We start from the raw sequence: 14,154 nt of genomic DNA, 5'->3' as shown, positions 1-14,154 counted from the left end.
CTGGTTGTAGCTGGGAAGAGTGAGAAGCTGAGCCAGAGTGAGACCTGCACCCTAGCTCTGGTCTGCAGACGTGTGGTTTCCAGGAGGCCTAAAGGCCCAGCCCTTCTGACAGCAGTGACAGGAAACCTCCAGGCTGGGAGGTGCTGGCGTTAGCCTGCATCAGGGGAGGTCTCGGGGAACATGGCAGGCTAGGCTCGCTCATTCTGTTGAACTCCCCCTCCCATCCGCCCAGCCCAGTCATTTCAAGGGCCTGACCTGGTGATGTGGTGGCCAGAGGCAGTGTGATCTGGTAGACAGCATCCTCTGATGGAGCCAGGAGGCTGGGTTCCAGGGCTGTGTCTTGCAGTGGGACCTTCCCTGTGAGAAACTGGCTCTTCTGGTTCCAAGGCCACTGCAAGGTGGCAGCCGTATTTTGCTCTCAGCCAGGTGAATTATGTATCTGGTATTGGAGGGCCCACTCCCAAGAGAAGACATGGCCTGCCTGAGTTCCTGTGATGGGAGGAGGCCAAGTGGCAATGGGAAGTTAGGTCCCTGCCTTGGGGGGAGTCTGCTGGAGTCACACCTGGCCTGAGCGACTCCCTCGCTGGTCATGGTATTTGCCTTCACAGAGGCCACACTGCAGTTCCCAGCAGCACCCTGTCCTGCTGCTTACCCAGCCTAAGCTGGGTGGACCTCGAGGTGCCCATGGCTTCCTTTGAGGAGGAGCCAGAGACTCCCCCTTAAGACTGCTCCAGAAGGAGCCTGGAAGGGTGAGGTAGGCTTTCAGAGCCCCCATGTGCTCCCAGACCTCTGCCTACCTCACCAGTATTGCCCTTCCTCTCCTTCTACCCCTGTCCTTTGGCTCTAGCTGTCTTCACAACATCTCAGGGTAGCTGCCCTGACCTAGCAGTCTGTTGCCTCCTTATCCCACAACCCCGGCTTCCCTGATGGTCCTACCCTTCTGGCGTCAGGCCCATTACCGAGGAAGGGCCTTGGCAAGCATGTGGACATGGCTTCCCAAGAGGACAGAATGATGCAGAGTGAGAGTGTAGGAGCAGTTGGGGTCACTGAAGCAGGATGCACCCTTGGGGAGAGCTTCCTCCCATGAGGCCTGAGAACCCTGGGAAAGAAGTTTGTGTCAAGTGAACCTCGGACCTCAAGCCTGCAGCCACTGGCTTGATTGAAACTTGGGTGTTGAGGTCCAGTGTTGAAGCCACACCAGCCTGGGTGTAGAACCTGGCAACTGCCTGTCACTAGGGTGTGAGGGGATAAGTGACTTCCCCTCTCTCAGCCTTAGCTTCCAAGTCTAAGAAATGGAACCAAGTGCTTTATCTTGATATGATTTTGAAGAGACCATGGGTTGTACCTTTCACGGGGCACTGTGAGTGCTTTCATTGCCTTCCTGGGAGGGTAGACATAAAGAGGGCTGTGTACCTGCGTGTGTGTGTCTTGTGCTTGACACCAACATGAAATAGGCAGAAAGACATGGCAGTCTGGAAAGGAGGGAGGGCAGGGATTTCAGTCTTGGGCTCTTGACTTCTCTCTGCCCTCTGGAGATGGAGCTACCAAGAGGCTGGTGGCCTGGCAGCCAGATCTCCCCTCAGTCTCTCCTCGCCCTCCTCACCAGGGCCTGAGTGCCCTAGGGTCTACGCCAGAGAAGCCAGTGGCTCCAGCCCAGGGAAGGCCTCTCTCTCCTGCCCCGTCTCCTCCCTCCTTCCTGGGGCCAGAGTCAGAGAGGAGCCACCTCCTTCAGCCTGTGTCACGGAGCCCTGGAGACGGTAGTGGGAGGATGTGGTGCTAATGGGGGAGTCCAGGCTCTGCAAGCCCGTGAGGTCTTAAGGGATCTGCTTGCTGTCCACCCAGTCTCCTTCAGCTGGAGCCACAAGCATGGGCAGAGGGTATAGGAGCCCCTGATGGTTGTATTCTGGGAAAACAGTTCCATCTCCTCTGACAGTCGAGGAAACCGAGACTTTGCCTCAAGTTGGCTGCTTTTCCCAGCAGCCCATGACTCTCTCCGTGGGGCCCATCTTTACTGATATGTATCCTTTCTGCTCTCCCCACCCCTACCTGAACCCTGGGCCGTTAACTGCTCCCAATCCCTGCCCAAAACCCTTGGCTGGCTCCCCATGACCTGAGTGGTGTCTGTGTCTGGCCGAGTCCAGATCTGAAGGGCTGGGGGAGGATGGCTATGGGAAGGTCTTGGGGAGCCCTACCAAACCCTCATCAGTGCTCTGAGTAGGCTTCCGTTGAAACAGAGTTCCACTGCTGACTGAGCTTGGGAACTGTAACCTGTGCAGGCAGCATGTCCCTCCCTGTCCACCTCTGGATTCTTTTTTCCACTGCCCTAGACTCCAGCTTCCCTGTGTAACTCTCCATTCCCCAAACACCCCTCCTTCCTTTTGCCCCGGCTGTACGTTCATCAGAAATGCCCTTGCCCACCCCTGCCAGTCCAGATAATCCTCTCCTTCAAGCTCCAACACAAATGCTGTCTCCGGAACACCCACCCTGACCTCTGTGTTCTCGCCACCAGCCCCTAGGCCACTTCTACCAGTAACAGTGACATTCTGCCCATGCATTTGGGAGCGTTCCTGTCTCTTCTCTCTGGGGTCTCATGTGGGTCTGGTGTACCCTAAGCCCAACAGATGTCCAGTAATCCAACAGTGTGTGCGTTTGCCAAAATGTAGCTGGAATTTCCCATGTGGCTCACATCACAGCCGACAGTAGCTCTTGGGTATTCTGGTCACAGTAGGGAGGGCCTGGCCTCCCACCCAGGCCTGGCAGCTGTTTGAGTTAAGCCATAGCCAGTTTGAGGGCTCAAGTGCACCTGATCTCTGCACAGCAGCTACGCTGAGTACAGGCTGTCCTTGTTGGCAGCGGGGGCAGGCACCAGGTTTCCTGGAGCTCTGGGCCCCAGCAGCCCCCAGCCAGTGTTGGCCAGAACAGCAGCCTGGTCTCCACCCTCCGTGATTTCTCCGTCCTAGGACAGGCCATCATGAGTGGGGATTGGGTCTGGCAAAGCAGTCCTCCCCCTCCTGTGGTAGGCAGGATAATGGCCCCAAAGATGCCTGTGGCTTCATCCCCTAAACCTGGGGATACATTGCCCTACATAGCAAAAGGAACTTTGCAGATTTGATAAAGTTAAGGGTCTTGAAGTGGAAAGATTATCCTGGACTATTCAGGTGGACTCAGTATAATCACAAGTGTCAGAGAAAAGGAGATGTGATGATGGCAGCAGAGGTCAAAGTGATGCCGTTGCTGGGGAGTGGCCCATGAGCCGTGGGGTGCAGACGGCTCGAGATGCTGCAGAAAGCGAGGGGATGGATTCTCCCCTAGGATCTCAAGAAAGAATGCCTGCCGTCTTGCCAACACCTTGATTTGGGGCTAGTGACACTGATTTTGGATATCTGACTTCCAGAACCTAAGATATGATACATTTGTGTTGTTTAAAACCACTAAACTCATGGTCATTTGTTGTGGTGGTAACAGGAAATTGTTAACAGATTTTGGTGAGTCAATGAGTGAGTGAGTGCTCAGTCGCTCAGTCATGTCTGATTCTTTGCGACCCCATGGATTGTAGCCCTCCAGGCTCCTCTGTCCATGGGATTCTCCAGGCAAGAATACTGTAAGTGGGTTGCCATTTCCTCCTCCAGGAGATTTTCCGGACCAGGGATCCAGCCCGTGTCTCCTGTGTCTCCCGTGTTGCAGACGAATTCTTTACCATTGCTGCTTTAATACCTAAAAGCGCAAGTGGCTCTGGAGTTAGAATTTGGAAATAGGCAGACGTGGAAAGAATTTGAGGTGTGTGATAGATTGCGTTGAACACTTCCTCTGAGCAGTGAGGTGGCTGGGGAAGGGGGAGGGAACCCTTATACCCAGGAGACCTGAGCTGCTTGGGCTCCCTTGAGCTGGCCCTCTGCGGGAGTGAGAGGACTGGAAGCTGCCCAGGGTGGGGCTGAGAGAGGCCAGCCTGGGACCAGGCGCGCTGGGGAATGGGACTGGGATTGGGAGAGAGCAAAGCAGCCTCCATAGCCCTTCTCCAGTCTCCAGAGGACCTCAGAGACTGGATCCAGGCCCGGTCCCGACTGCCACAAAGTCACATGGCCAGCCCAGCACCCAGGAGTATGTGAGAATGAGCAGAGTGCAAAGTGAGCAAGTACCATGTCTGTGAATTGAGCACAACAGCCCTTGACTCCAGGCTGATCCCTCCATGGAAGCTGTGGAGGTCCGACTCCTTTCAGCCCCTAAGCAGGGTCCAGCTCCTGCTACCAGCCTGAGCCGGGCTGTGTGGCTGGGATAGAATTGAGTCATTCCTAGGGATCTCAATGTGGGAGACTGGGGTTCAGTCCCTGGGTTGAGAAGATCCCCTGGAGAAGGGAAAGGCTACCCACTCCAGTAGTCTGGCCTGGAGAATATACAGTCCATGGGGTTGCAAAGAGTCGGACATGACTGAGTGACTTTCACTTAACACTTAGGGTTCTCAGCCTCATGATACCCTGAGCTGAAGTGGCTAACCCGAACCTTCGACACATTAGTCCACCTGCAGCTGTGAGTGTGTGCACAGGCCGGGTCCCATGGGAAGCCCTGCTGGTGGTTGTGAGGAGAGCAGTGTTCCCCTTTGCATCCCTCTCTGAGGGGACTGGTTATCCATCACCACCACCCAGAGAACCTTCAGCATCTTTGGCCTCATAACGAGAAAGCTGCTAGGGAAGAGCTTCAGATTCTGGGACTACTCCCCTTCCAGGACACTTCCCTCAGTCATCCTCCAGGGAAACAGTGGGGAAAGGCCAATTTAACAGTTCACAGAGTAGGAAAGACCAGGGAGCCTCCTTCAGCCTTGCTGGGTCCATGAGCTGGCCTCCACCTGGCCCTGGCCTTGACTGAGGAGAGATAGGGAAGCGGCTCAGAGCAGCTCTGCCCAATGGAAGGCGGGCCTTGTGGCTCCTTCCAGGGGCCAAGGTCTCTCTCGGAGACACTGACTCTCAGAGTAGGGAATGCCACCATATTGCCCCTGGTATGCTGGATCTGTAGCCCTCTCCTGGGACCTGCATTCTAGGGGAATGGCGGGGTCAGACTCCCAGCCTGCTGAGGCCAAGGAGCAGATTATGGGGGCTTGAGGCACCCACAAAGATCCCTGTGTACAAATGAGAGCATTGAGGCTCAGTAGGCCGGGGCTGGGACTCAAACCCAAGGCTGTTCTCTGCCTCCCAGCTTCCAGCCCTTCATCCCCTGCAGACCCCCAACCCGCCTTGATTTCCAGGAGTAGTTCTGTCTGCCATTCCTGGGAGTCAGTATGAGGCCAGGCTACATGGGTGAGCAGAGGGAACCCTGAGCTAGAGCTGCCTGGGCCTTTCCTTTGGACTTTGCAGCTGGGCAAAGTATCTGGGCAGCCCCCCAGGTCTGCCTCCTCTTCTTCCATCTTCTTGCCATCATTTCTGAGGCTCCTACTGGGCATTGAGACCCGAGCAACTGTTTTACACTTGGTGGGGTTAATTCTCACAACCCCACAGACTGGGTTTTTAATCACATCCATGATGAGGAAACCAAGGCTCAGCAGCGTGTAGTCACAGGCCAGGTCACACTGCCGGACTGGAAGGGAGGGGAGGCCACCACCAGTGCCCGTGTGAATGGTCAGACTGAGGTCAGCATAGCTAGGTTCTGGGCTGCCCCCGTAAAGCTTAGTGCAGAGGTCCACCACCGAGGCCTGTAGATCCACAGGGCAGGAGCAGGGGTTACCAGGGCTGTTCCCAGAGGGCTTTTTTTTTTTTTAAGTTTTTATTTATTTATTGACTGTGCTGGATCTTCATTGCTGCACACAGGCTTTCTTGAGTTGTGAGCAGGTGTAGCTGCCGTACGCAGTCTTGTTGCTGTAGCTTCTCTTGTCGTGGAGCACAGACTCAAGAGTGCTGGCTCAGTAGTTGTGGTGCATGGGCTCAGTTACCCTGCGGCATGTGGGATCTTCCCAGACCAGGGAGTAAACCTGTGTCTCTTGTGTTGCAATGTGGATTCTTAACCACTGGACTACCAGGGAAGCCTCCAGAGGCCTTGGGCCCTTCTCCTAGGGTGTGTGCAGCATAGGTTCAGGCCTCAGTCTCCCAAGGCCTGCAATGTGCCAGTCTCGTGGGAGATGACACCCCTCAGAAGAGCCTGGAAAATATGGAGACTGAATGGTACACCCTGAACCAAGTGCTTCTGGGATTATATCATTCATTCTCAACATCCCATAAGGCAAAAAGTCCGTGAACCCTCCCATTTTACAGGTGAGGAAAACTAAAATTGGGAAAGGCTAAGGAACCTATTCACATGCAGGTCGAACTGTTACTCCCTTCCAGGCTGAATAACCCTGGGCCTGATGCCATGGTCATCACACCAGGCTTGAAGAGGGTAGGGCCCAGGACAGGGTAGAGCAGGCCTGGAATGAGGACAGTCTGGGCAAAAGCCTGGGAGCCTGAAGGCACGTGGGCAGGAATGTGTAGTGGCAAGGTGGTGATGATGGTGGATGCCCTTGGAGGAGCTCTGAATGCACTTTGGGAACCACAGCCTAAGGTAAAGAGTCTCAGGGTGAGTTACAGGGTCAGGTAGGCCCTGAGGATATCCTCAGGCTGCCAGAAAGAGGGGTTGGGGGAGCAACTGAGCCAAGGTCTAGAGGCTGCTAGGAGCTAGAGCTGTCGACCTTCTGGAATAGAACAACTCATAACCATTGCTGAGGACCTGGATATAGGTTGGGGGGTAGCCAGTACCACAGTAGAGCCCAAGGCTCTGACTGGAACGTGGGGGCCCTGGAGCCACCTTGGACTGGGGACTAGAATGGACAGGGTATCTGGAGATCCAAATGTGACCCTGTGGGGATATAGCCTAAAAGCAGCCCTTTAAATGGAGTCATGAAGACCACCCTCCCAGGTCTGAGTGCTGTCAACAACAGTAACTGGCCTCTCCATGTGTAACGGTGCCAAGTGCCACAGACACTTTGTCATAAATCCTCTGCACATGAGGTGCACCTTCCTTAGCCCACTAGACAGGTGAAGAGACCCGGGTTTAACTTGCGCAACATGACACAAGCAGGAAGTGGCCATGCTGGGGTTTGAACCCAGTCCTCTGACCCAGCTGGAAGGGGAGTGAGCAGGCCACAGAGGCCAGCTGCAGCCCAGGGCCCTGGGACCCAGCTGGGGTGCCCCCAGGGCCCACATGGGGTTCCAGAGCGAAGAAGAAAGTGGTGAGTCAAACAGAAAGCACCAGATGGGGAGTGAGCTTCCTCCCCTCCCAGCTGCCCCTGGTGCCAAACTTTCACACCCCACTGCAGAGGAGCCCATGGGGGAGGGGAGGGCAGTGAAAGTGGCTGCTGCTGAAAGTAGACTGATGTACTCCGGATGTGGCGGGGGGGTGGGGTTGGGGGGGGGGACACACTGAACAGTCACCCAGACTCTGGTTCCCAGCTGACAGGTGGGTGAGGAAAGTGAGTCCTCTCAGCATAACTTGGTATAAAGCCTACCAGGCCAGAGGGGAGCATTTCAGGTCCCCAGACCTGAGAGGTTCTGGGAGGAGATGCAGGTGGATGTGGATGTGCCTAAAACCCTTCTTGGAGTCATTGCACAGCTCAAGAACTGCTCAGGGCTCCCCACTTTCTGCTGGCACAGAAATCCTCTCTTGTCATTCCACCCAGCCCTCCTGCCCAGATCCCTAGAGCTGTGGAAGTTTCAAACCAACTTTTACATGGAACTCAACTATGTATTTTTTAAAAGACAAAAGCAGTGTCTTAAACGTAAATGGATTTTGTTAGTTCATGTTCTCAACACTTGGCATTAGGTCCATCATGGTGAATAGCGATGAGCACGGACGTTGAAACGGGGGCCTGGGGTGGGAGCTGCAGTCTTCTGTCAGCCTCAGCTTTCAGTTTCTTGCAGTATTTGATTTTGGTGGCCCAGGACCAAGTGACCCCACCAAGTGATTTGCACAGACAAGTGGGTACAAATGGGAGTGTGTTTCTGAAGGCCCCCTTGCAGTCTTATATTCTCAGGGACCTCAGAAGAAGCCTTATGCCTTGCTCAGCCCAGACCCAGGACTCTGGACACAGGGGAAGGAGTCTTAACGTATCATAATTTGGTGTTGTGCCCATCTGAGTGTGTGTGTCATTTTTTAAACTGGGTTTTTTCCAGTAGTTAAAAATATGAACGAAAGAGAGGGAGAGAGAACGGAAAGGAAAGGGGGAAGGGAGGGGAAGGAGAAAGAAGGAATTCAGGCTTCTGAGGATGCCCTCGCTCAGGTTCTTGGTGAGGAAGCCCACCCTGACTGCTCAGCCCCCACCTGCCCTGGAGGTTCCAGTGCCGCCTCTTACTCAGTATCTGTCTCAGCAAGTGACTCTGGGCCACATACTTCTGAAAAGTCTTAGGAGTCCACAACTCCTCCTGGTTTCTGTGGGCCTTCCAGGGACTCAGTCCTGGTTCTGGGCAGGGCAGAAGGCCCTACACGGGGGACAGGGAATAGGGGCTTCCCTGAGCTTTGTGTTGTGTCTCCAGAGGTGGGAGGACTGGGGAACCCAGTGCCCCTGAGAGCCTGGGGTTTCTGAACCTTCAGTTCTGGGAACTTGTTGTGCTTCAGAAAGAGAGAAATGAGAAGCAAAACCCTAGGGCCTCAGCGCCACCAACCCCCCCTTCCTGTCTTCCTTCCGCTGAGTCATAGCCAAGCGCCCAGCACCTCTGCCTCCTTCGGGGCCATACGGGTGGGGTGGAATTCATGGTCACGTGAGGACACAGCATCTGGACAAGTCCTCTTTTCCTGCAAGTGTCTGTGCAGAGCCCTGAGTTGCTGAGTGCTAAAGCTGCCTCCCAAGCTTGGAGAAGGGGTGACTGAGGTCTTTAGTATCCTGTGTCTCCCTGCGATTCCCAGGCCAGATGTCCACCTACAAGCATTGAGCACCAACTGTAAGCCAGACAGGGTGATTCAGGTGGGGCCCTGTCCTTGAGGAACTTGTGGATTTGGACGTGAACTCTTCCTCACAGGCCCCTCATGAGTGACTGGGTCCTTAGGCTTGCTCTGGTCAGTGGGGAGCCATGGGAGCCAGGCCACATCACACATGCCCATCATAAAGACCTGCACACGCTATACAGGTGTCCATAGGTACGTGCATGTGCACAGCTGTAGGACTGGGGCACGTGTGTCCATGCCCATGATCATAGATGTCTACGCAGGCCCTGCATTGCATTGCGGAGCTCCAGGCTCTGGTACCCAGCTCAGGACCTTGTGTGTGTGGCCTCTGTGAGAGGCCTCAGGTTGTTGAGGGCTGAGGCTACCTTCCAAGCTGGGAGAAGGGGTGACTGAGGTTCTTAGGGAAGAGATGTCACCCTGTCTTGGAGGCCCAAGTACTGTCACTGAGTCACGAGAGTCCCTGGGAGTTTGAGTACTGTGCGCCCATTTTGTGGAAAAGAAAGCTGAAGCCCAGAAAGGGCCCCTGACTTGCCCAAGGTCACACAGCAAGTTGGGGGAGATCTAGAAAGGGAACAAGCCAGACCTGGGCACCTGTCTACCTCCTTGACCTTTCTGGCCTGGCATTTGGGGCTTGGCCCCCCCGATGATCACACTGCATCAAACTCTGGGTTGATTCAGCAAACCACCTGGGGCCCAATCACAGGGTCCTCCTGCACCTCGCCATTCCCAGGAACTTTCCCTGCACTGCGTCTTTGTCTGGGTGACCCAGCTGCCTGCAGTTCCCTCTCTTTCTCAATCAGTCTCTGTCTCTCTCGGATTCCTCAAATAAGATCCAAACTTCCAAATTCTGCTTAAATGCTTCCTCTACCTTCTTTGACCCCCTGTGACTTTCCCCTACCTCTATCCTCTCTTGGCCTCTGTCCCCCTCATTCCCACCCACTGTTCACCAACCTCCTAAATATAAAATTAACCCATAGAGCCCTAGGCTGGGTGTGAGGGGTCCTTTGAGGCTGAGACAGTGGAAGCCACACCCAGTCCAGTCCAGCCCTCCAGACTTTGCCAATCACTGAGCTGGGAGAAGAGACAGCAACTCTGCTGGGCCTCACCACCTGCCCCCAACTCTGCCCCTTTGCTCAAAGCCCAGACCTGGAGCACTGTACTTGAGGTGAGATTGGTTCCTCAACCCTCAACGTTTACCATTCCGGGTTGTTTATTCCCCAAAACCTTGACTACCCCTCCACTGAGGGCTTGGCCTGTGTTTCATGGGATGGAGGGTGGGGGTCAAACAAAGAGTGTAGAACCCTCAGATTTTTGTTGGGTGTCACTCTTTCGTTGAATGACTCTGGCCAGAGCTGTCTGCTCCTTTCCAAAGCTCTTTCCCTCCACTTGGTCTCAGGAGATGGGTAGGGTGCTGGCCATCTTTGCCCCATGAGGCTCTGAACCCCATCATGCCAGCTGTCCCCTCACTCCTCTCCAACGATGACTGGGAGCCTAAGATTGATTGTTGGACCTACCCTTGGTGCTGGAGTATGAAGGAAAAATGGACAGAGACACTGCTCATCAGGAGTTGATGGCCAAGTGGAGGACAGAGGCAAGTAAACAGGTCCTTATCCTTGCTGCGTGTGGTGTGTGTTCGATTACTGTCTGCTGGGCACTGTGCCAGGCCCTGGGCATGGGCGGTATTCAGATAAGGCCCTGCTCTCATGGAGCATGTGCTCCACTGCTCAGGTTCCCACTCAGCACTTGCAGTGCTCAGCTTGAGGCTTTCCCTACAGCACAGGCCAGCTTAGGAGGTGGAATGGCCAGGGAGCTCACTCGCAGGAGCAGCCCTAAGCCCACGAAGGGTGGGAATTGGTGGGTACACATCCTAGCTTCCTCACCCCCTCGGGTGGGACAACCCCAAGGAGTGTTCTATGCCACCTGTCAACCGGGGACTGACCTCAGTTGCCCACAGAGGGAACATACTCATTTACACACCTGCTCTGGCTTCCTTTCCTTCCCTGTCACGTCCCCTCTCATCTCCATCAGGAACTAGGAAGACTATGATTTCACCCAGCTCCAAAGCTGCCATATTCCGAGGATGCTGGTAGAAGATACAGCTTGGAAGATACTCCTGCTTGAGAAACAAAGGTTAGTTTATTTCCCACAGTAACAGTAGACAGAGGATCAGCATTTTCTTGAACCACTTTCCTGAACCCAGTGCCTGCAGCTTGACCCTATAAGGGCCAGATGATGCCTGCACACGCAGTATGTTGACAGCAGAGAAACCCTGAGACAAGGGAACCCAAATCTTTTATAACAGACTGTAAGCCAACCTGCCTAACCTTTGCCCCAGAGGCAGATACTATCTTTACTATACTATACAATAAATTAATCTGCCTTTTTCCCTGGAAGGAGACATTATCTCTATCTTCTAAGGCTATTCACTGGAATAATCACCCTTGGAAGTATTGTTTGGAACAAGGGCAGTCAGTGCCTCTGTGAACAAATGTACAGAAAAGGGAGACAACCAGGAAGAACTGTCTCCCAGTACCCTATCGGTGCTGCTTGACGTCACCTCCAAAATAAACTATTTGTGTTTGGACCTGTTTATTAATATTTATTATTTATTTGTTTATTCATTTATTTGGCTGCATCAGCTCTTTGTTACAGCATGCCGGATCTTTAGTTGCACATGTGGGATCTAGTCCCCTGACAAGGGATAGAACCCTGGCTCCCTGCATTGGGAGTGTGGAGTCTTAGCCACTGGACCATCAGGGAAGTTCCCGTGTTTGGATCCTTGACCCTGAGCCTGCCTCTGGGGAAAACCCTTCAAGACTGGGAAGATGACACTAAATGAGTGTTAATGGGTTTTCTGATGTGGCTCTCATTTCTCCAGATCTGTCCTGCGAATAATGCAGGGGAGCCACATGAAGGAAGAAGTTTCCTTTCCCAGAATCAGTACTGTTGTGACTTCATAGGAAGGTGCTCTAAAGGACTCTTGGAGTGTCATTTTTCACATTTAAATATTTAGCCCATCTAGAACATGGTGGTTGCCTCTGTGAGGTAGACATTGGACTTCATTTTTCCCCCAAATCATTCTAATATAACTTATGGGAAATTGTGCCTGGTCCATCACTAGTATCTTCTAATCTGCCTGCAACCTATTATGTAGAATATGTCACAAACACACACATAATCCATTCACAGACAATGGACTAATGAACACATGGGCATCACCATCACTGGGGATTTGATACTCAGCACTGGCACAAAGTAAGACAAGCCCAACCCACTCGTGATGACACCATTCAAGCTCCAGTGAAATGCAGGGAGGCTGCGAACCAGCCTTAGAGTTCACAGAGGGCTTGAAGGTGAATTGGAAAGGTTTCTTTCTAAAAAATACGTAATAATTAATGAAAATTTCAAAAACTTGGGGACTTCACTGGCAGTCCAGTGGTTAAGATTCTGTGCTCCCGGTACAGGGGGCGCAGGCTTAATCTCTGGTTGGGGAACTAAGATCCTGCAGGCAGCATGATGTGGCCACAAAATAAATAGTATTTCTGGGGCTCCTGTCCTTGGGCACATGGTCAAGGGTTAACCCGAGGGGTGGGCTGGGACTAGGCAAGAAGCCCCAAGGAGAAAAATCACCAAACATATATATTCCTCACCATGATTCTATATTGGAGGAGGGCATGGCAACCCAGTCTTAAGTATTCTTGCCTGAAGAATCCCCCTGAACAGAGGAGCCTGATAGGCTGCAATGACATGTTGGGGGAGGTGGCTAGCAGGTTTAGAGCTGTGCTCAGTGAGAGCCAGGAGTGACTGGAGGGCTTAAGGGGAGAGCAGCTCTCTGCCCACACCTCTGTCCAGCCTTGACCAGGGAGGGGTCTCCATTCTTCTCAAGGCAAACAGGTCCTGAGTGGTTAAAAGACTGTTCCAAGGTCACCCAGCCAGTGAGGGAGGCCCTTACTTCCTTTCTGTGCCTGTCTAGACATGCCCCCCAGCACCCCTTCCAGGCCCCTGGGACCCATGATAGGAACACTCATGGCCACTCCTCAGAGTGTGATTAGGTCCCAGCCCAGTCCCAGAACGGGGTCACAGCCTCCATGGCTTCCTGAGGGCCCTGCAACTTGTCCTCTTCATTCTCTTAAGTAAGGACACCGAGGCTCCAGTGGGCCAGATGTGTGCTCAGGACTGCACTGCTGGGCACGGGCACTAGGACCACACCAGGTGGCAGATGCTGCAGCTGGGACCTGAACCCCAGCGAGGGGACAGATGCTGGGGGAACAGACTGGCCTGAAGGGGAGACAGGAGTCCTGGCTGGAGGTTGCCTGCTCGTCAGTGAGGGACTCAGTGCTCAGGGCGTGCGCTGGGGTCCCACCTTGCTCTCCCTCCTGCCCCTCGGCCCATCACGACCTGGCTGTTCACCAGCCTGGCCAGTACTGCCACCGAGCATCGCCCAATGTCCTACTTTGACCTGCGCCCCTCCCCTGCACACCGCCCCTCCTCCCAGGCACACACACCCTTCCCCCGTATTGCTTCCCATTTTCCACTCTGTGCCTGTCCTAGGCTGGGTGCTGGGTACTGTAAGATGTTGTACCAGACCTGGGCCTGCCCTGGCAGACTCAGTGCTGAGACAGAGGAGTCGACAGAGGCACCTGCAGTCAGGGAGGGTTTCCTGGAGGCGTGGATTTCCAGCTGTGGCCGAGGTGCCTCCTCCCCCTCACCTGGGTCACTGCCCCTCCTCTAAGCCTCTCTCCCTGGAGTGGCCAGCGGGTTCCTGGAAGCGTCCCATCGCTCTGCAGTGCTGATTCCAAGAACTGCGGCTCCTGGCAGCACTTGCTCAGGATCCTTTCCTAGAATATAGGCCTCGCCCCACCCAGGCTACTGGGGTCTCACTGGGCAGCTGGCTGAGGGAATGAAGGAGGGGTGCCCTGGGCAGGGCCTCTGTAGGATCCAGACACTGGGAGGTGGGCCTCAGCTGTCAGCCCGGAGAGGGTGGCCGCCTTAGCATCGGGGGCAGGAGGTCAATGTGTGTGAAGGCACTTTGACTCCAGTCAGCTGTGGGGGCGGGCTAAGCCCAGGGAGTTCAGCTTACAGCCTCCCTGCACATACAAGAGGCTCACCCATGGGGCCTTGAACTTGGGCTGTGGTTGCTACACTCCACCCTCAGTCCCCGCCCCCCCCTCCCCCTATCCCAGGGTTCCATCTCATAAGTGCAAGGCACAAGCCTTCCTCTGGCCTCAGAGCAGGCCTTCAATCAGATAACCTCCA

This window comes from Bubalus bubalis, chromosome 21, assembly GCF_019923935.1.
Source record: "Bubalus bubalis isolate 160015118507 breed Murrah chromosome 21, NDDB_SH_1, whole genome shotgun sequence".
Classification (NCBI taxonomy): domain Eukaryota; kingdom Metazoa; phylum Chordata; class Mammalia; order Artiodactyla; family Bovidae; genus Bubalus; species Bubalus bubalis.
This window is presented reverse-complemented; position numbering follows the sequence as displayed.